Raw genomic sequence first — 24,100 nt, 5'->3', positions numbered from 1 at the left:
TCGAGGGAAGACTTGAACCAAGGACCTCCCGTTCTGCAGCTGCTCACGCTACCGCGGGCCCACGCCGCTCCTGAGCTCCTAGTCTCCATAATATTGTCTATGTGACCCATGGACTACCCAGTTTGTATATTTTGCTTATTTTTTCACAGTTCCACACAACTTCTTCCTGTTTTCTCAATTGATCTGTGTTCAGTTTATCAAGGCCTATCCACTGTGCCAACTTATAACTAAATCTGAGGGGGGTGCGGTGGGGAGGTTCCCTTGTTAGTAATCACCGATTTCAGTGCAGCTTCCTCAAAAGGATTTTCGTAATGATTTTTCTTCATCTACGAGTAGCATACGACAACTCTTTTTCTTATTTATAAGTTCAATGTACATACGCCTATTGATTTAAGAGTTGGCCATAATTAAAGTTCTTCTTTCAAAACTTTGTAGAAAGAGAACCACTGCTCAGATTGACGTTAAAATTGAACAGCATATTACTGACGTACGTGGAAACGTCATGGAAAAAACCAAAAATTGACCAATAGATGGCGCTTTAAGCATCAGGATATGCACATCAACAGACATGGGGAAGACGAGAGACGACTATGCCTTAGATTGCGCTCGAAACGCCCAAATGACTGACTCCATGAAGGGTCAGGCACTGCTGGTAAAGCTCGTTTACGAGAACGGTGACTGTGCACCAGCAACCCTGCAGAAGTTCCGGACTCTTACGGTATGAAAAAAAAGCGTTGCTCCGATTATATCTATTAAAGGCCTGGAGAAAATGATTGCAAAATTCGAAAAGACTGGTTCTTCTGAAGTACACTGTGGCAGAGAGAGGAAAGCAGTTGATCCAGCTTCTGTCGAAGATGTGGCAACAGCACTGCAGGAGGGGTCGATTGGTGGTGTGAAAACATGCTGTGCACGGGGAATTTCTCGAACATTGGACATGTCTGCGAGCGCGTTGCATAAAATCCTACGAAACAGCCTGCATTGCTGTCCATTCAAAAACGCCCATGGTCAGCATCTGCTGCCTGCCGACCTGCCACCACGACAAACGTTCGATCTGGAATTTCTTAATCGTTTGGAAGTGGACAATGAATGCTCATCGAAGCCGGCCGGAGTGGCCGAGAGGTTGTGGGCGCTACAGTCTGGAACCGCGCGACCGCTACGGTCGCAGGTTCGAATCCTGCCTTGTGCATGTATGTGTATGATGTCCTTAGGTTAGTTAGGTTTAAGTAATTCTAAGTTCTAGGGGACTGATGACCACAGCAGTTGAGTCCCATAGTGCTCAGTACCATTTTGAACTAATGAAATGCATTATTATTTTATGCGGGTTAGTGGAAGAACACACAGCGCCCACCAGTCTATGACAGTATTACGGTGCATTTTTTTATGGTGACGGTACTCACGACCCCCGAGAGTACCGCACCACAATCGATAAGTCGCGCTCGAAACACTCGTAGCACTGCAGCTGTATGGGTTGGCAGTACGGACTACACAGAGGTCCTCCAGTTGCCAACCCACGAGCATCATGTGTGTGGATAGCGAGTGGCCGATATCTCGTTAAATGCAGGAGCACTGGGCTAAGGCGGACAGTCCTCTTTAGTTCACCGAGTCGTGTATAGTCTGCAGTTACCGCCGAGTCTACAAGCTGCAGTGTTCGTCCGTCGCCTCAGAGACTTGGGCTCCGTAGGCGTCGTATGCCAGCCCTGGACTCTACCTAGATCACTCAGAGGCACAGTGACAGGACTTCAGTATTTTAGGGGACTTGTCCATTTCAAACGTCTAAGAAGCACAATTTGAGTATCTCATCTACGATGGTAGTCCCAAAAGTAAGGTCTCCTATTTTTCTATAAGTTCGTAGACCTGTTTATTTCCACAATGGTTTACATCAGTTTATAGCTTGAACATTTAGCTATTTTTCGACGTAATCACCATTTCTGTCGATGCATTTTTGTAGGAGCTGTGGCCAGTTTTTGTATGACCATGTCATACCAGCTCGCCGCCATGCTGTTCAGAATGTTATTAACCTCTTCTTTCGCCTCGTCATCGGTGCTGAATCGCTTTCCGGCCAAATGTTCTTTTAACCTAGGGAACAGGTGATAGTCACTGGGAGCCAAGTCAGGACTATTAGGTGGTTGGGTGATTATGTTCCACTGACACTGTTGCAGGAGAGCAACGGTATGACGTGCGATGTGTGGGCGAGCGTTGTCATGGAGAATGTGTACGCCCTTGCTCAACATCCCTCTTCTCCAGTTCTGAATTGCCCGTTTGAGTTTTTTTCAGAGTCTCACAGTACCTGTCAGCGTCAGTTGTGGTCCCAGCGATTCAGCTCCGAAAGAAGAGGTTCACACCTTTCTGAACAGCATGGCGGCGAGCTGGTGTGACATAGGAATACAAAAACTGCCACAGCGTCTACAAAAATTTGACATAAATGGTGATTATGTCGAAAAATAGCTAAATGTTCAAGCTGTAAACTGATGTAAGCCATTGTAGAAATAAACAGGTCTACGTACTTACAAAAAAATAGGAGACATTACTTTTGGGATTGCTCTCGTAATAAATATAATTCGATTATTAGGAATTTATTGTTGGGAATCCTTCTCATTGAATATAGCCTACGCCGTGCTCTTCCATTACCAATAGTTTTGATTACATGACGGCACAACGATTATCTTGCACTTTTTTTTCCCCCCATAGCCTCTCCTAAAAGGTCTAGATTTTCTCATCTAAAGCCGATACACCACTTGCCACACTGTCCGAGGAACGGCCGCAGCACATGTGGTGAACGCAGATTTTCTACAGGACTGTTGTTTCCACATCTACATCTACGTCTAAGTCTACATACGTTACAAACCACTGTGAAGTGCATATCTGAGGGCACTGTACCCCAACATCGCTGGAATGAACAACACACCAGCGACCCTTACCTGATTCAAGATCCAAGAAAGAAGATTGAGGGATTCAAGCTAAAGCGCGTTAGGACGGGTCAGGGGAGGTGTGTTTACGCCTTGAAGAAGTGGGGTTTCCGTTCATCCGTCGATGGACTGCAGAGTGGGGGAGCAAACAACAGAACACATCGTTAAGGCGTGCTCACTGCCAGAATTAGACGGTGATTTCAGGGTTCTTCTTACTGGTTGTCACATTTGGACATTTACCTGTGACTGTAGATGTTTTTGTGTGTGCTTGTAAAACCATACGATAAATGAATAAAAAAGTTCTATCTAATGTTAGGTTTCTTCGCATTCCTATAGCGTACGGAGCGCGGAAGACTGACTGCTTAAATGGCCGACATTGAGGACCGAAATGGGTAGATTTGGCACCGAAAGATAGCGACGATAGTCCCGTGTCGCGCGTCGCTCGCCACCGACGAACGAGGAAGAAACTGCTAAGACGCCGAGGGTGAGAAGGAAGACGGCTATCTGTCTTGGGGTGGAGCAGCCCGGCCTTTGTTCTGCCAGATTACTCGTACATTAGGCGGCGGGAATCAGGGTGTAGATAATGCGGACCGCGCGGCGTTGCCTGTTACACCGCCACTTGCACCCTTAATGCTTTTATTACCGGCCAGCGCCCCCCACGCTTCGTGATGCTCAATTGTCTCCCAATTAAGACCCCGGCCCTTGCCCTCACCCTCGGGCGCTCAATTGGCGGAGCCGTCCCTGGGGCGCCTAGCGTTACGCTGCTGAAGATGGGAGCCTGACTCGCAACTTCTCAACACTACGGTGAGGGTTTTAATTGGTCGGTAATGAATTCCGGGAGCGGCAGCGGCTGCCGCCGACGCGCTCAAGTGCCGCGGGCAGGACATTAATTCAGAACGGCTGCATATGTTGCGAGCGCGCCGCGCCACGCGCTGTTGCGCCGGTCTGCCCCCGGTGGTCACGAGAGATGATTCACGCTCGGCCTAGCCTCGCCGTGTTAATAATAATCGCCTCAATCCTGCCGCCGCCTGAACGCTGATAAGCATCAGTGATTCACGGGAACACATGTTGCTGGCTCATGTGGTAATTGCGGAGAGCGTTCTAACGTTTTTATTCATGTGTACAGTAGAGCGCTCCCTGCATAGGGTATCCCAGGACTGAAAGTCAGTATTGCAGTAAGCGACAGAAGTGGTCGTCTGAAACAAACAAGTACATCCTTTACTTGTTTACACTGGGACTGTTCAAAAAGGTTCAAATGGCTCTGAGCACTATGAGACTTAACTTCTGATGTCATCAGTCCCCTAGAACTTAGAACCACTTAAACCTAACTATTACACACACACATCCATGCCCGAGGCAGGATTCCAACCTGCGACCGTAGCGGTCACGCGGTTCCAGACTGGAGCGCCTATAAGCGCTCAGCAACACCGGCCGGCTGTTCAGAAAGTATCTGACTTTTATTTATAAAACCGGACACAAGTGTTTGACACTAATTACCTTCAAAGTAGTCCCTCCAGCACCTACACACTTCTCCCAACGGTGCTGCCACGGCTGGAAGCGTCGCTGGAAAGTGTCTTTTACTATGTTGCGCAGCTGCTCCATCGAATTATGCGCAATGTATTCCCTGTTCAGAAATCTGGTCCCTTTGAGAGTCTTTTTTGGTTTAGGGAAAAGCCAAAAGTTACTCAGTTTTAGGTCCGGGGAGAATGGAGGCTGAAAAACTACAGACGTGTTGTATTTGGCCAAAAAATTTTTTATTAATTGAGAACGACGAGCGGTTGCGTTATCGTGCTGAAGGTGCCAACTGGCTGCTGCCCACATGTCCGGACGTTTGCGCCTCCCTGCTTCGCGAAGGCGACAAGGAACGACTTGCTTGAACTCCTTACTGACATTAGTACCTTATGGAGCGTACTTGTGATTGACCGCACCATTGGAGTCAAAAAAGACTGTCACTATGACCTCTACATTGCTGCGGACCTACTTCGACTTTTTGGGTCCCGGGGATGATGCATGCTTTCATTGAAATGACTGCAACTTTCTTTCTGGGTCAAACCCATGAACTCAGGACACGTCACACGCTAACACTCTGTAAAGGAAGTTGGGGTTACTGTTCACAGTATCCATCATGTCCTGTGCTATATCTCCAAACGATGTTGCTCCTTCTCAGCTGTTAGCAACTTTGGCACAAGTTTTGCTGAGATTCCCTGACCTACAAATGTTCTGAAAAACGGAGTCAACGGATTCACTACTAATGTTAACCTCGTCTGCACGTTCTTTGATCGTGATTCGTCTATCCTATCGTGCATCACCGGGATCCTTACGTGCTCAATAACAATCTCATTTGCAGTTGTTGAGGGCCTACCTGAATGTGTCTCACTCTTCACTGATGAGAAGTCATCTTTGAGAAGGTTGTACCACTCATTCATCTGTGTGGTACCAATTCCTTCGCCCCTAAACTACTGTAGAAACTTGCGCACTGCCTCAACTTGAGAGTCGCCGAGCTTAAATCAAAATTTGATGCAATAAAGTTGTTTCACTTTTTCTGTCACTTTGTCCACAAGTCAAAGTCAGACGACATCCACTTACACGTATTCACTTGTCAACAGCTAGCCAGCGACTGATTGTTTCCACACTCGTGCAAAAATTCTGGCACGATTATAAACACAGAGAGCGCTTGCCCCCCCCCCCCTCCCCAATTTTGTTGGTTTCAACAATAAAAAAATAAGGTCTATGCTTTTTGAACGGCTCTTGCTCATTTATTTCAATTAGCTAGACTACGGAGTTCAGGCTCTCTGATACATCTAAACAGAGATCCTTAGTAAGTAAACATTATAATTCCTATTGTACATGATCAACACTTAATAATGATAATCATAATAGTAATAACAGAAATAATAATAAAATGACTATATATTAGTTAGCGATCTTGCACTAGACGTCTAAAAACGAACTATGAGAAAACCAAAGTTGGGATGAATAAATGGACACCGAAGGGAAGTGTATGTTTTGGAACTACACAACTGCAGAGGCTCACAGACTATGTCTATCTGGGTTAACTCGTAAATACGAAAGGAAACTTAAAACCAGAAATATTTTGACTATTAAATTGGGCTGGCAGTTTAGGAAGATATTCTTATTTTTACAAGTCTAAGAAGTCGGCTGAGCTGACGAAAATAGTTTTTTACCACTGCATACTACCATTGATGTCTTGTGGCTGTGAAATATGGACATTAGATGAGTTCATTGTTAGAGAACTCATAATAGCCTAAAGAGGAATGAAAAGATCAATGCTAGGCTGCAGAAATAAAGACAGAAAGGAAGCAGTAGCTATCAGACGTACAACAAAAGGCAGTGATGGAATGGAAGGAGAAAATGAAATAGCAGTGGGTAGGTCGTGTCGTCGGGAAAGGATAGCAGATGGTCAAAACAAAGAGTACCTGGGAACACAGTTTACCAAAAAAGGCAGAGGGTAAGATAACCGGACAGATGGGGCAGAGACAGGAAAGATAGTTGGATATAATTGGCAAGTGGAAGCTGAGGATCGGTAGAAATGGGTATAACTGCTGAGAGAGGTCACATGTTGGCTGATGATGATATGAAATTTAAGAAATGTCACTCTTGTTAGAAGTAGTTTCCTGATTAAGTTCTTATCGAATGTTATTAATGATTTACGAACTTGTAGCATTAGTGCAGAAGGAATCAATGTTGAGAAGAACTTGGCTGGTTAGAGAGAGAGCGAGACATAATAGGGTGAGATTACCAGATGACATGGAACGAAGAAAGTAGAAAAAGGAAGGGATGAGGAAAGCAGGGTTAGTTTAGAATGCTACGGAGATACTTGCTCTCTGTTGCTCATAAAGAAAACAGCTGGGATATGCCGAGGCGGAAGCTACGCCGATGATGACAGATTAATCTCTAATCTCTTCTTAAATGCGGCGCGGTTTTAGATGAGGTGCAGGTTACAGTGTAGTTTGTATGGCTGAAGAGAAGAAGGGGATAGTGAAAGATTTAGTACAGGGTGATTTTTTTCACCTTGTACAAACTCTAGGCGTTGGTCGATGAGAGGATACGGAACAAAAAAGGTCTAATGAATTTATGTCCGGAAACACATGGTTTCCATGCTAGAGAGCATTTATTCATACATTGTTAGAGAGACTGCGATCTAATACGTGCTGTACCATGCAGGCACAGTTACAGTATGTGTCGAAAATGGTTTCCATGTGTCTTAACGTGTACTTGTACGCTCCGTAGCATGTTTCCTTCACACACGTTCACATCGGCCAGGCTGTATCCGAACATTGTCCAAGGCAGCATGAATACGCTGCTCCAGTGTTTCAGCATCTGGAATGGGCTCTTCATACACGACACTTTTGAGATGGGCACATAACCAGAAATCGCGCGAGTTGAGATCTGGTGAACGAGTAGGTCATGCAACTGGTCGCTGTCGTCCGATCCATCCACCAGGAAAGACACGACTGAGATGCGTCCGGACGTTAACGACGAATGGGCTGGAGCACCGTCACGTATCAGCCACATAACCCTTCGAAGCATCAATGACACATGTTACACCAACGGAGGCAAAATCATCCTCAAGAAACGACGATTGTTTCGGCCTGTTAGGTGACGTGGAAGGAAGACTGGTCCCAAAATTCTGTCGGCAATATCTTCCGGCCCATACATTCCCGTTGCACCGATGCTGATGGTTCGCCGTCACCATATCAGGGGGTATCTGCATACTATCCCACAGGTGACTGCTATGAAAGTTGAAGATACCACTCCGCGTAAACCCTCTCTATGAATAGGATGGATGACACAAATCCAAGAAATCGTGGTTGCTTGGTGAAGAAACCAGTGACAAAATTGCTCAAGACGTGGAAAGTCTGTCGTTAGTGAGACCTGTATACGCTGTAAGTGATACGGGTAGTACGAGGTGCATTCAAGTTCTCAGGCCTCCGATTTTTTTTCTAATTAACTACTCACTCGAAATCGATGAAACTGGCGTTACTTCTCGACGTAATCGCCCTGCAGACGTACACATTTTTCACAACGCTGATGCCATGATTCCATGGAGCGGCGAAGGCTTCTTTAGGAGTCTGTTTTGACCACTGGAAAATCGGTGAGGCAATAGCAGCACGGCTGGTGAATGTGCGGCCACAGATAGTGTCTTTCATTGTTGGAAAAAGCCAGAAGTCAATAGGAGCCAGGTCAGGTGAGTAGGGAGCATGAGGAATCACTTCAAAGTTATCACGAAGAAACTGTTGCGTAACGTTAGCTCGATGTGCGGGTGCGTTGTCTTGGCGAAACAGCACACGCGCAGCCCTTCCCGGACATTTTTGTTGCAGTGCAGGAAGGAATTTGTTCTTCAAAACATTTTCATAGGATGCACCTGTTACCGTAGTGCCCTTTGGAACGCAATGGGTAAGGATTACGCCCTCGCTGTCCCAGAACATGAACACCATAATTTTTTCAGCACTGGCGGTTACCCGAAATTTTTTTGGTGGCGGTGAATCTGTGTGCTTCCATTGAGCTGACTGGCGCTTTGCTTCTGGATTGAAAAATGGCATCCACGTCTCATCCATTGTCACAATCGACGAAAAGAAAGTCCCATTCATGCTGTCGTTGCGCGTCAACATTGCTTGGGAACATGCCACACGGGCAGCCATGTGGTCATCCGTCAGCATTCGTGGCACCCACCTGGATGACACTTTTCGCACTTTCAGGTCGTCATGCACGATTGTGTGCACAGAACCCACAGAAATGCCAACTCCAGAGGCGATCTGTTCAACAGTCATTCGGCGATCCCCCAAAACAATTCTCTCCACTTTCTCGATCATGTCGTCAGACCGGCTTGTGCGAGCCCGAGGTTGTTTCGGTTTGTTGTCACACGATGTTCTGCCTTCATTAAACTGTCGCACCCATGAACGCACTTTCGATACATCCATAACTCCATCACCACATGTCTTCTTCAACTGTCGATGAATTTCAATTGGTTTCACACCATGCAAATTCATAAAACGAATGATTGCACGCTGTTCAAGTAAGGAAAACGTCGCCATGTTAAGTATTTAAAACAGTTCTCATTCTCGCCGCTGGCGGTAAAATTGCATCTGCCGTACGGTGCTGCCATCTCTGGGACGTATTGACAATGAACGCGGCCTCATTTTAAAACAATGCGCATGTTTCTATCTCTTTCCAGTCTGGAGAAAAAAAATCGGAGCCCTTAGAACTTGAATGCACCTCGTAACAATGGTCTCGGAGAACGTTCCACACGGCCGTCTGGCTTACCCTATACTGGCGGGCCAGCTGCCTGGTACTGACACGGCGGTCGCCTTCCAAAGTATTAATCACATTTCCCTCTAAGTCTGGTGACCGAACATTTCGGGTATATCCTTCATGATTTCCTGCTTCCTGAAACGATCGTGTTTCAGACAAACAGAAACAATGTTACAAACACTGAATGCTGTAGTTGTTGTCGGCGGGGTAGGTCCCCTGATACAATCTTGCTGCTCGCCGGCAGTTGTGATTTGTCTTTCCGTAAGTAAACACCATGCCGGTCAGCTCTCAATTCGAATACGAAACTACACTCCTGGAAATTAAAATAAGAACACCGTGAATTCATTGTCCCAGGAAGGGGAAACTTTATTGACACATTCCTGGGGTCAGATACATCACATGATCACACTGACAGAACCACAGGCACATAGACACAGGCAACAGAGCATGCACAATGTCGGCACTAGTACAGTGTATATCCACCTTTCGCAGCAATGCAGGCTGCTATTCTCCCATGGAGACGATCGTAGAGATGCTGGATGTAGTCCTGTGGAACGGCTGGCCATGCCATTTCCACCTGGCGCCTCAGTTGGACCAGCGTTCGTGCTGGACGTGCAGACCGCGTGAGACGACGCTTCATCCAGTCCCAAACATGCTCAATGGGGGACAGATCCGGAGATCTTGCTGGTCAGGGTAGTTGACTTACACCTTCTAGAGCACGTTGGGTGGCACGGGATACATGCGGACGTGCATTGTCCTGTTGGAACAGCAAGTTCCCTTGCCGGTCTAGGAATGGTAGAACGATGGGTTCGATGACGGTTTGGATGTACCGTGCACTATTCAGTGTCCCCTCGACGATCACCAGTGGTGTACGGCCAGTGTAGGAGATCGCTCCCCACACCATGATGCCGGGTGTTGGCCCTGTGTGCCTCGGTCGTATGCAGTCCTGATTGTGGCGCTCACCTGCACGGCGCCAAACACGCATACGACCATCATTGGCACCAAGGCAGAAGCGACTCTCATCGCTGATGACGACTCGTCTCCATTCGTCCCTCCATTCACGCCTGTCGCGACACCACTGGAGGCGGGCTGCACGATGTTGGGGCGTGAGCGGAAGACGGCCTAACGGTGTGCGGGACCGTAGCCCAGCTTCATGGAGACGGTTGCGAATGGTCCTCGCCGATACCCCAGGAGCAACAGTGTCCCTAATTTGCTGGGAAGTGGCGGTGCGGTCCCCTACGGCACTGCGTAGGATCCTGCGGTCTTGGCGTGCATCCGTGGGTCGCTGCGGTCCGGTCCCAGGTCGACGGGCACGTGCACCTTCCGCCGACCACTGGCGACAACATCGATGTACTGTGGAGACCTCACGCCCCACGTGTTGAGCAATTCGGCGGTACGTCCACCCGGCCTCCCGCATGCCCACTATACGCCCTCGCTCAAAGTCCGTCAACTGCACATACGGTTCACGTCCACGCTGTCGCGGCATGCTACCAGTGTTAAAGACTGCGATGTAGCTCCGTATGCCACGGCAAACTGGCTGACACTGACGGCGGCGGTGCACAAATCCTGCGCAGCTAGCGCCATTCGACGGCCAACACCGCAGTTCATTGTGTGTCCGCTGTGCCGTGCGTGTGATCATTACTTGTACAGCCCTCTCGCAGTGTCCGGAGCAAGTATGGTGGGTCTGACACACCGGTGTCAATGTGTTCTTTTTTCCATTTCCAGGAGTGTATTGTGTGCAACGCTGTATCACGTCCACTACAAGGTGACTCACCAAGAGAAGTGAACGGACACATTACAAATTACTATGGCAGCAGAGGGCGCTAGGACATGACGTTTGAGGAACGGTACTACACTCTAGGAGGCAATCACTCACACCTTAACTGAGGCTGTATGATGCAACGCGTGTTAGACGGCAGTCTCCGTAACAAAGTCTGACAGAATAAATGGCCTCTAGTACGGAAACCATGCATTTCCGGGCAGAAGTTCATTAGACCTTTTTTGTTCCGTATCCTCTTATGGATCAGACCCTAGAGTTAGCACAAGTCCCGATACAGCATTATATTCTGTATTTGATATGTGGGGAGAGGTAGTGAGTACACCAGTGAGTAACAAACCGATGCAGTAAACATAGTGGGTGGATATCACTCCCCATATCCGGTTCCATTCACCCTAACTGAGCAGGGGGAGGTTTGATGGGACCAAACAACCTAATGTTCCATACATAGCTATCTCGAGCTGTCTGGTGTAAGGCTTTCCTCAACCCGAAGGCTGGTTTGAACACCATAGTAGTTCAGTAGAGATGGTCCTACTTCAGGTGACATGGCCTTGTCTTCGTCAACTTTTGAACAGTTTTACCAAAAGAGTTAATTTCGACTCTGCACTACAGCGCAAATCACCATTTTTCACACGGACTATGCTGAATCGCAACACGGTTCAGAATCGATGTTAAACTGTACTGCTTTACTGTGTTGCAACTGCGACATCCGTCTATTTTTGTGTGTCACTGCCGCAGGCGAATAGCTGCAATGGTTGTGGCGAGAGAAGTTACGCAAGTGCCATGCACTATATACACTCCTGGAAATTGAAATAAGAACACCGTGAATTCATTGTCCCAGGAAGGGGAAACTTTATTGACACATTCCTGGGGTCAGATACATCACATGATCACACTGACAGAACCACAGGCACATAGACACAGGCAACAGAGCATGCACAATGTCGGCACTAGTACAGTGTATATCCACCTTTCGCAGCAATGCAGGCTGCTATTCTCCCATGGAGACGATCGTAGAGATGCTGGATGTAGTCCTGTGGAACGGCTGGCCATGCCATTTCCACCTGGCGCCTCAGTTGGACCAGCGTTCGTGCTGGAATTTGCAGACCGCGTGAGACGACGCTTCATCCAGTCCCAAACATGCTCAATTGGGGACAGATCCGGAGATCTTGCTGGCCAGGGTAGTTGACTTACACCTTCTAGAGCACGTTGGGTGGCACGGGATACATGCGGACGTGCATTGTTCTGTTGGAACAGCAAGTTCCCTTGCCGGTCTAGGAATGGTAGAACGATGGGTTCGATGACGGTTTGGATGTACCGTGCACTATTCAGTGTCCCCTCGACAATCACCAGTGGTGTACGGCCAGTGTAGGAGATCGCTCCCCACACCATGATGCCGGGTGTTGGCCCTGTGTGCCTCGGTCGTATGCAGTCCTGATTGTGGCGCTCACCTGCACGGCGCCAAACACGCATACGACCATCATTGGCACCAAGGCAGAAGCGACTCTCATCGCTGAAGACGACACGTCTCCATTCGTCCCTCCATTCACGCCTGTCGCGACACCACTGGAGGCGGGCTGCACGATGTTGGGGCGTGAGCGGAAGACGGCCTAACGGTGTGCGGGACCGTAGCCCAGCTTCATGGAGACGGTTGCGAATGGTCCTCGCCGATACCCCAGGAGCAACAGTGTCCCTAATTTGCTGGGAAGTGGCGGTGCGGTCCCCTACGGCACTGCGTAGGATCCTACGGTCTTGGCGTGCATCCGTGCGTCGCTGCGGTCCGGTCCCAGGTCGACGGGCACGTGCACCTTCCGCCGACCACTGGCGACAACATCGATGTACTGTGGAGACCTCACGCCCCACGTGTTGAGCAATTCGGCGGTACGTCCACCCGGCCTCCCGCATGCCCACTATACGCCCTCGCTCAAAGTTCGTCAACTGCACATACGGTTCACTTCCACGCTGTCGCGGCATGCTACCAGTGTTAAAGACTGCGATGGAGCTCCGTATGCCACGGCAAACTGGCTGACACTGACGGCGGCGGTGCACAAATGCTGCGCAGCTAGCGCCATTCGACGGCCAACACCGCGGTTCCTGGTGTGTCCGCTGTGCCGTGCGTGTGATCATTGCTTGTACAGCCCTCTCGCAGTATCCGGAGCAAGTATGGTGGGTCTGACACACCGGTGTCAATGTGTTCTTTTTTCCATTTCCAGGAGTGTACACTTCGTCGGATCATTAGTCCGCATCCACCCAAGTACTTTGCATTAGAAATTAAGTAGGTATTACCCCATCATAATCGCAATACAAGGTCTCTCTTATCTATAAGGGGCAGTGAGAAAGTTTCCTTTTGAGGAGTATCTTAACACCTTGTCTACATGTGGGTGCTTGTACGTATATCCGCATCGGAGTCACACTGGGCTGCATACACGCTGCAGCAATGCACTCAGACTGGAACTTTTTGATCGCCCTTACACTATCACATTCGCAAATTTCCTTTGTTTCTCTTACGCGGTTCTGAACAAGCTACCGTGCACTGCGTGCACAAATGCCTTATTGCATTTAATAAGGCGCCGAAGCTCTTCCTTTCGTGAGCCTCATAATGTTCCCAATAAAACGCAGACTGATTCATATCCGGATGCTTATTAGTGGACACTATTTGAGGTTTGACCATCCTTCGCACTTACGACGTCTCTGCTGCGAACACTTTCAATGTGGCACCTCAATGCCTGTGGAGGAACTGAATTCTTCCGCAAGAGCCTAAAGCAGGAAAGATGTTGACGTGCAACACTGGGGTCTGGAACCGATGTCGACGTTCCAACTCATCCAAAAGGAGTTCCACTATGTTCAGTTCGGGTTTCTAGGGAGGCTTATTGTATTCAAACGAGTACATCACAGGTGGTGTTTGGTAACAGGATGCATTGTCATGCTGATATCAAACCATCACGGTCTCCGACCTGTTTATCGACTATACGCAGTACACAACACTTTAAAATGTGTTCATATCCTTCCACATTTAGTAATTTCCTAAGCGTAATGAAAGTACCACAGCCTAACCGCGAATAACACCACCACACTGTAAGACCACCTTCGTCGTACTTCACTGATACCACTGTACATAACTTCAGGTAACATTGTTGAGCCATTCTTCAAACGTAAATCCTTCCATCGGATATTCACAGGGTATAGCGTGACTCGTTACTCAAACCGTCGTCCCCAGTCTCCCACTGTCGAGTGACCATCGCCTCCAGCATCGCTTAGCATTGGCTGCAGACATGTGTGGCTTATGAGGGGCTGCCCGACCATTGTATCCGTATGCGCAACCATTGTCCTACCTGGCTGCTGGAGCACTCTGGAACTCACGAGTGACTCCTTCCACTCATTTCGTGCAATTTTTTACGACCGCCTTCTACAATCTGCGACTGTCCCTTGTCCGTCAGTACAACAGGTCTGCCTTGTCTTGTTATAACTATGATTGTTCGATAGCATTTCCGCTTCACAAACACATCGCCAAGAGTCTACTTCGACAGCTTTAGAAAGGTTGAAATATCCCTGAAGGATTCGTTAATCAGGTCGCGCAGCTCTGCTGTCTGTATACTGACATCATAACTTCCAAGCTTCCTTTTATACTGGCGATTCGCCTCTCCTGACATCTAGTGGTCGATTCAGCGTTACACAGTGATGTCCGGATACTATGGTCAGATAGTGTGTCAACACGTATGGTCAGTTTCTCCTCTATCAGGCACCTCTCAGTTATGTCATGTCTCTTTCTCTTTTCTTTTCTCATCGAGTCGCGTCGCTTTCGCTCCCCCTTCTCCATTACTCATGTTCTGTCACAGTCCTTTTTCTGTCAATTTCCACTCCCTCCTCTTATGTCCATTACTACCAGTGCTCTTGGTTCAGATCTACCTGACTGTAATACGCCTTTGTTGTCGTATTTTCCTTGTATTTCATATTAAATGCCTTTTTATAGTATATGGGTCGTTATATAAACATAGCGAAAAATGCGTAGAACTTCTGGATTGATATAAGAGAGAGTCTGTTGGCTGAAATTGTTCCAGGCTACGTAAACCAACAGGTAAAAAGTCCGTTTAGATGATGAGAAAATTCTTTATGAGTTAGGTCGAGATGCGAGGTGATATACTATGTCACGTCATGGACACTGTTGCCCACATGTCGATACACGAAATGGCTTTACGAGAAATTCTTATCCACAATTTGAAATTAATTATGAACGTCCACAAAGCTGTTGTGAACTTGAGTCAGTTCATCTAGTTCTATTTATTCATGAGTTCATTTTACTTGGCAAGATTATGGGTAACAGTCGCATTTAAAATTACAGTAAAGCGCACAGTAAGGGTTACACAGGGTGACAATTCCTGAACTGCATGAAATAAAATCGTCATAACTTCTGAACGGTTTACGTTAGGTCGTACAAAATGCACGTTTGGCCGTGGGGTATGGTGCGAATTAGTATGCGCTGTACTTTTTTGGTTTAGCGAGAAGCCCACTTTCGTTTAGATGCGTTCGTCAATAAGCAAAATTGGGGCGTTTAGGGGATTGAGAATCCGCATTTCTCGATGGAGAAGTCTCTTCACCCTCAACGGCTGACTGTGTGATGTACAGTGTCCTGTCAGGGAATAATCTGTGCGATATTCCTTGATGGCACGGTGACCACCGAACGGCACGTGAAGGTTTTGGAAGACAATTTCATCCCCATTATCCAAAGTGACCTGATTTCGACAAGATGTGGTTCATTCAAGGCGGAGTTCGATCCAGTCGAAGCAGAAGAGTGTTAGATGTCCTGGAGGAGCGCTTTGGGGCCGCATTCTGGCTGTGGGGTACCCAGAGGCCACTGGCACGGGCCTTGATTGACCGCCATATCTGAACACATGTAACTCCTCTTTGTGGGGCTATATTAAAGACAAGGTGTACAGCAATAACCCCAAAACCATTTATGATCTGAAAACAGCCATTCAGGAGGCCATCGACAGCATCGATGTTCCGGCACTTCAGCGGGTCATGCAGAATTCCGCTATTCGTCAGCGCCACATCATCGCCAATGATAACAGGCATATCGAACGTGTTAACCTATATCCGAATATCTGTAGTGACGTTTACATGTTGAATAAAGTGTATGGACGCCGTAGTTTGCAACTAATTTATGTTTTTTTCATAGTTCAATAACTGTCATCCTGTACGTTACAATAATTTAAATGGTTTAAGTAATGAATTTAAATGTTTTAACAACACCAGCCCTTTTAACTCAGTTAGAATGCATATCTGACAATATATCGTTCGTGCAAGTCGGGAGTAAAGAATTGCGATGCGAAAGGCGCGTCAACTGTTCATAGAAAATGCCATCTAGAGAAGATAGTTCACAGATGAATGAGTGAACTACGAGGATTTAGCCAAGGAAGAAAATAGTTGTAACCATAAATGGAAAAAATAGTGGGGACGGGGAAGCTAGGAGAGAAATGACATTATCCTCTTTAATCCTTATATAGTACATATGCAACATCAAATTTAATTTTTTTTTTTTTTGCTCAGAGAATTAAGTAAATTTGCTGTTTCTGATTGAAGCATTCTTTGTGATTTCAGTGCATCATTTGTTTTCGTTTCTGTATGTTACCAGTAGGTGCCAGCATCTGCTTGAAACGCTGTTAGCGCAGAGTCAGTATGTCTTCAAAATATTAAGGTAATTTCTGCTTGTTTTTAGTAATTTTGATCTAGAATGTGTTTTACACGTGCTATACACTCTGCACTATCGAATAAGTGGTTGTTTACTTTATAACAACAGTACAGTGATATATATTTTCCGGTATGTCATTGGGTCTACATTTGGCAACGACTGGTACTTTCACGTTCCTGTGGCATTGTTTTCATAATTTTTAGGTGTTTCCTAATGAGTTTTTTGAGTACAGAACTTGTTTCAGATATTTTGTAACATAAACAGTATTCACCTTGAGCGTGTTACAAATTTTTCCTTTATAACACGAAATTTTAAACTTAGTGTTTTAAGCTTATTTTGTTGCAGAATATTGCGTCGTCCGACATCATGAGCTTGTCATTCAGAACGTCTATGCAGATCAAGGCAGAAATAGCTCGCTGTTAGAGTAGGAACGGTAATTAATCGGCACCGACGATAAAAGGAAAAATCTTAGTCTTCTCTTCAATGGATCGTAGATTTGGATCCCACTGAGGTTTCTGGACAGTTCGACTGCAGTGGAGGAGGAGATGGAGAAGTTATTGGAATTACATATAGGAACAGACAATTTTTCCTTTTTACTCAAATTCTGAAGGAAATGTCGGGTTGCGGTAAGGCGGAGACCTTTTCAGTGAGCGTTTTTGATGCTGTTTTGGCTTTCTTTATTTTATTAATTTGGTTACTTATTAATCTATAAGTGAAGCGCTTGCTGGGCGGGGGGAGTTGAAGTCTCAGCATTTTCCTTACGCCCAGATGACCTCCACTAAACCCCTGGCTGGCACAGATTTTGTGCTTTTGTGCCTTACCTATTGCGGCATAAATAGCCACATGTATCCTATCTAGGAGCTGGGATTCGAGCTGATAGCAAGGCCTCATCACTTTGATGTCGGCGACTGCTTCGGCCTTAACTTTCTGCCCTGCGCCACGCTTTTTGACTTGTTCTGTTTTGTGCTATATACGGCCACTGCGACGATGTTTGCCTGTCCGCGTTGCTGAACGTATCGGCTGTTGTATCGCTCTTACGGGTTGCTGATTGATATTCGACAAACGAATACAAATATCGAGGTATTACACTGCAGTGACTGACGAAGCACATCGCTTATCTGGGTCACATCCACGCTAATTGAAGATCAAGGTGGGTTAAAACAATCAAACAACCATTCATGGTATACCCAAGTAGTGTAGAGATTACATTATTTGTGCCTTCTTGAACCACATTATAGTACTGTAGACGATAGAATAATTTTTTGTTTTGCTTCACTTGCGAATGTGTTCCTAACTTTCCAAATTGAATCTATGCAAAGATGGAGATTTCCTTCGTGCTGTGAGAGGCAATTATGTGCAGTGTAGGTACTCATCCGGAATTATGAGGAGATTTTTTATTTCGAAGAAGAGATTTTTTTGTTTAATTTTGATGTGGCAACGGAGTACCTACAAGGAGTAAGATGGAAGCTGCTTCTCGGAAACATCGCTGATTAACTGCCAGTACCATATAAGGAGTATCTGTGAATTACTAGGGCTCACTTTGTAACATATCCTGCCCGGCCGAATACAAGTAAATTTGCATTGAACTGTGCAGTTTCTGCGCACTGCGTCGTTTTTCTATTTATGTACTCCTTTTCAGTAATACGTATCGTTAGTGAAGGATGCCCTTGGCCGGATAATGTGACTATGAATAGACTTGCTTTTTTTTTTCTTGTTAAACTTCCTTTTGTGACACAATCTCCCTCAGTCTCCATACTAATCAAGGACTCCATGCAAGCAGTAATATTTCTGATGTCTGTCGGAGACTGGATAAATAATAAATTTTAGAAACATGGCGGCCAGTGGATCTTCGCCATCTCTGCAAACTGGGACATGTTGCATTCAGAGTAGCCGTATGGCGTGTGAGAGCTGTTAATAGCCAGTGAGTGAGAGCGGCACAAGTTATCTGCCATGATTTATTAAAAACTTTTTGTGAGCACTAACATGTGTGTTATAAAGTTTTGTAAATATCTCACTTGAAAAATAAGTAATCGTAATTGACGCGTCATAATAATTATCGTACTAAAGCCATTTTATAATAACACACAGTTACGAGCCTATACAGCACGAATGTATCAAGATCGCAAAGTGCTTATTATTCGTTATGACACTTTACAGCCATAAGCCCACCAGGTTAGTCGAGAGCGCTAATGTGCTGCTTCCTGGACTCAGGTAGGCGCGCCAGCCCCGGGTCGAATCCGCACGGCAGATTAACGACGAGGGCCGGCGTGTTGGCCAGCCTGGATGCAGTTTTTAGGCGGTTTTCCACATCCAATGACGTAAATACCAGGCTGATCCACATGTCCCGCCTCAGTTATAGGACTCGCAGACATTTAAAAACGTTCGCTCTATTTCATGGCTTACACTAGACACAGACAGCTGGGGTACACTAATTCCGTCCCTGGGGGTACGACCAACCTCCGCCACTAATATCGCCAAATCCATAGTAGAAAGGCTGACTCCACGTTGTAGTGGGGCAAAGGCCCAAGGAAATGATGATGATGATGATGACAATTTACTGCCACAGTATCATCAGACTACAGTGAGGTAAGAAAAGTCAAAGGATACCTCCTAATATTGTGTTAGACTGCTGTAGTGCAGCATCTACATGTACATCCATACTCCGCAAGCCACCTGACGGCGTGTGGCGGAGGGTACCTTGAGTACCTCTATCGGTTCTCCCCCCTATTCCAGCCTCGTATTGTTCGTGGAAAGAAGGATTGCCGGTATGCCTCTGTGTGGGTTCTAATCTCTCTGATTTTATCCTCATGGTCTCTTCGCGAGATATACGTAGGAAGGAGCAATACACTGCTTGACTCCTAGCTGAAGGTATGTTCTCGAAACTTCAACAAAAGCCCGTACCGAACTACTGAGCGTCTCTCCTGCAGAGTCTTCCACTGGAGTTTATCTATCATCTCCGTAACGCTTTCGCGATTACTAAATGGTCCTGTAACGAAGCGCGATGCTCTCTGTCGGATCTTCTCTATCTCATCTATCAACCCTATCTGGTACGGATCCCACAGTGGTGAGCAGAATTCAAGCAGTGGGCGAACAAGTGTACTGTAACCTACTTCCTTTGTTTTCGTATTGCATTTCCTTAGGATTCTTCTAATGAATCTCAGTCTGGCATCTGCTTTACCGGCAATCAACTTTATACGATCATTCCATTTTAAATCACTCCTAATGCGTACTCTCAGATAATTTATGGAATTAACTGCTTCCAGTTGCCGACCTAGTATTTTGTAGGTAAATGATAAGGGATCTATCTTTCTATGTATACGCAGCACATTACACTTGTCTGCATTGAGATTCAATTCCCATTCCCTGCACCATGCGTCAATTCACTGCAGATCCTCCTGCATTTCAGTACAGTTTTCCATTGTTACAACCTCTCGATACACCACAGCATCATCTGAAAAAAGCCTCAGTGAACTTCCGATGTTATCCACCAGGTCATTTATGTATATTGTGAATAGCAACGGTCCTATGGCACTCCCCTGCGGCACATCTGAAATCACTCTTACTTCGGAAGACTTCTCTCGATTGAGGATGACACGCTGCGTTCTGTTATCTAGGAACTCTTCAATCCAATCACACAATTGGTCTGATAGACCATATGCTCTTACTTTGTTCATTAAACGACCGTGGGGAATTGTATCGAACGCCTTGCGGAAGTCAAGAAACACGGCATCTACCTGGGAACCCGTGTCTGTGGCCCTCTGAGTCTCGTGGACGAACAGCGCGAAGAGCATCTCGACATGGCATGATCTCAACAAGTTGTTGGAAGTTATCTACAGAAATACTAGGCCATACTGTCCCTCTTTCCGTTCATAATTGCGAAAGTATTGGCGGTGCAGGATTTAGTCCACCAACTAATCTCTCGATTATGTTCCATAAATATTAGATGGGATTGATGTCGGGCAGTTTGGGTGGCCAAATCATTCGCTCGAATTGTCCAGAATATTCTTCAAACTGTCACATAAAATTCCATCGTGTTTGGGAACATGACGTCTATGAATGACTGAAAATGGTCTCCAAGTAGTCGATCATAACCATTTGCAGTCAGTAGTTGAACTAGAGGACCGAGTCCATCCCGTTTGAACACAGTGTGCACCACGAGCTCGCACAGTGCCTTGCTGACGACTTGGGCCAGTGGCTTCGTGGGGTCTGCGCCAAACTCTAACCATATCATCAGCTCTTAACAACTGAAATCGAGATTCATGTGACCAGGCTACGGCTTTCCAATCGTCTAGCATGTAACCGACATTGTCATGAGCCCAGCAGAGGCGCTGTATGCTGCGTCGTGCTGTTACCAGAGGCACCCACGTCGATCGTCTGCTGCCACAGCCCACTAACGGTAAATTTCGCCATATTGTCCTAACAGATACGTTCGTCGTACGTCCCACATTGACTTCCGCTGTTACTTCACACAGTGTTGCTTGTCTGTTAGCACGGGCAACTCTACGCAAACAGCCGGCCTCTGTAGCCAAGCGGTTCTAGGCGCTTCAGTCTGGAACCACGCGACCGCTACGTTCGCAGGTTCGAATCCTGTCTCGTGTGTGATGTCCTTATGTTAGTTAGGTTTAAGCAGTTCTAAGTTGTAGGGGACTGATGACGTCAGATGTTAAGTCTCTTAGTGCTCAGAGCCATTTTCTACACAAACGCTGCTGCTTCCAGTCGCTAAGTGAAGGCCGCTGGCCACGTCGTTGTCCGTGGTGAGAGGTAATGCCTGAAATACGATGTTCTCGGCACACTCTTGACACCGTGGATCACTGAAGACTGAATTCTGCTACGATTTCCGAAATGGAATGTCCCATGTTTTGTGACTTGGCAAGACAGCCAAGCCACTACGAGGTGAAGCCGAATGGCACGCATTTAAGCTCACGCAGGCTGGCGTGAGGTCTGGAGCTGGACACGGCAATGAACTAGCAAAAACAGGACGTAGCTGTGGAATACTTAACTTTAATCCATTATTGGCGAACATCGGTCTGACGGTACATGGATCACAAGATAAATAGCAAATGATAATGGCGCATTGCTAGGTCGTAGCAAATGACGTATCTTAAGGCTATGCTAACTATCGTATCGGCAAATGAGAGCGTAATTTGTCAGTGAACCGTCGCTAGCAAAGTCGGCTGTACAACTGGGGCGAGTGCTAGGACGTCTCTCTAGACCTGCCGTGTGGCGGCGCTCGGTCTGCAATCACTGATAGTGGTGACACCACACCATGCATCTAGCACCACGACCGTTTCTCGTTCAAAGTATATTATTTACCATCGTACGGTCATAGTCACGTCAGAAACACTTTCACATTAATCACCTGGGTGCAAGTGACAATTCCGCCAGTGCACTGCCCTTTTATACCCTGTGTACCGCCGTTTATATGTGTGCAAATCGCTATCCCGTGACTTTTGTCATCTCAGTGTATAATTAATTCCGTTGATATGTGCGTTCTGCATTCTTCCATGATAGAGTTTCCATGTTCTATGACTTAAGTTGCTTTATGACCGAAGATCCACAAAGCCGGCGCATTCTTTGTTTTTGCATGTCTTAGCATTTTGGGTGCCTTGAATTCAGTAACATTTATTGCGTCACATGTCTTATTCCACTTTTCGAGACGTTACCTTGTGACGCAGTTGGCATTTCCACTGTATATCTGTGGTGCAATGTTGATAGATAACCGCCTTGACCACAAATATTTCATATTGATCTTTTGCAGTTTTTCGTTGATAGCTATTACGTCACATACAGTTAGCATCAGTCATATCGAAAGGAAGTGGATCGAGTTTTGCTGTTGCACTCCGCATCGCTTATAAGCCCAAAAAATGCGGCTCAACAAATTTTTAAGCCGCCATCGTCACCCATACATTCACTGTGGTGTGTAAAGCAGGAACAGCGTCTTGTGTTCTAACGCATACCTCAGGCAGCGATAGCTCGTCAGATTTCTCTCAATACTGAGAAACTTAGATCTGTGTTGCGTGAGGTGGCGTTACAGAGTATCACATTTGGCGTTTATTTGCGGTGGCGCACCGAGCGTGAGTGCGCAGTAGTTGGCTCGCAGGACTCAGGAGCAGGCCGGTTCAAATCCCCGTCCGACCATCCAAATTTAAGTGTTCCATAACTTATTTACATCACTTAAGGCAACTGCGCGAATAGTTTCTTTGAAAGGACATCGACGATTTCCTTCATCAGTCTCCACTGCTCTCTGTTTCCGCTCCGTGTTGTTATCGACGAGACGGTAAACAGTTATCTTCCTTTCTTTCCCGATACGCAGCTCAATGCTGCAAATTACCGCCTGCCAGACAAGGTTCAGCACGTTAGTGTCTAACAAGCATACAGCCACCACTGCAGTACAGTAAATGTTCCCACTCGGTCTCTTGTCCACTGCAGTCCGAGGGGTTTCTTGGCAGTAGCAGCTGACGTAAAAATGCAAAGATGCAGCTCAAACGGAATGGCGTTCTAACGGGTGAAACAGCATGTATCCCAAAAACATCAGATCCAATTCGCACTTTTCTCACGCCATGTCCTGAAAACCAAGGATCACAGCAGTATTTCTTGACTTCAGAAAAGCATTTGATTCTGTACCATCCCCAAGCTTCTTATTGAAAGTACGATCATATAGGGTATCAAGCGAAATTTATAGCTGATTGAGGATTTATGAGTAGGGAGGGGACAGTATGTTATCTCGGACGGAGATTCATCGACAGATTAATTTCAGCAGTGCCCCAGGAAAGTGTTTTGGGACCTTGCTGTTCATGTTGTATATTAATGATTGTCAGGCAATGTTAATAGCAACCTTAGGCTCTTCGCAGATGATGCAGTTACCTGTAATAAAACAGTCTCCGAAAAAAAACAGCACATATTTTGAGTCTTATCTTGATAAAGTGCCAACTCACTTTAAATGTTCAGAAATGTAAAATTCTCTTCATAAAACGAAAATAAGTGATATCCTATGACTATAATGTCAATAAGTCGCGACTGAAATAAGTTCCATTCCAGTGTAAGATGCTTCAAGAGACGCGGTTTACTATTAAAATTTGGATTGCGCACCTTCCTACGAGATTCAACAGATATATTACTTCCTCCTACGTATATTTCGCGAAGAGACGACGAAGGTAAAGTGAGAGAGACTCCAGCTCACACGGATATGTACCCCACTAATCGAGCTCCCCGCAGACCAGTCTAGCCTGTAACAGAAAACGCAACGAATGACATTGGACTACAAAGCATTTCCGCCACAGACCATATGGTGGCTTGCGGAGTATTGACGTAGATCTAGGAACTTGAACTGGCAGACCTTGAAGACAGGGACCAATTCTCCCGCAGACTGAAAACTACATGGTAAGTCGAACATACCGTTCACTAGCGAATCACACAAACAAAGAAAGCTTGAATATAAACATGTTGTTAAAACGA

Source organism: Schistocerca americana, chromosome 5 (assembly GCF_021461395.2).
Source record: "Schistocerca americana isolate TAMUIC-IGC-003095 chromosome 5, iqSchAmer2.1, whole genome shotgun sequence".
Lineage (NCBI taxonomy): Eukaryota > Metazoa > Arthropoda > Insecta > Orthoptera > Acrididae > Schistocerca > Schistocerca americana.
Note: the sequence above shows the minus strand (reverse complement) of the source record.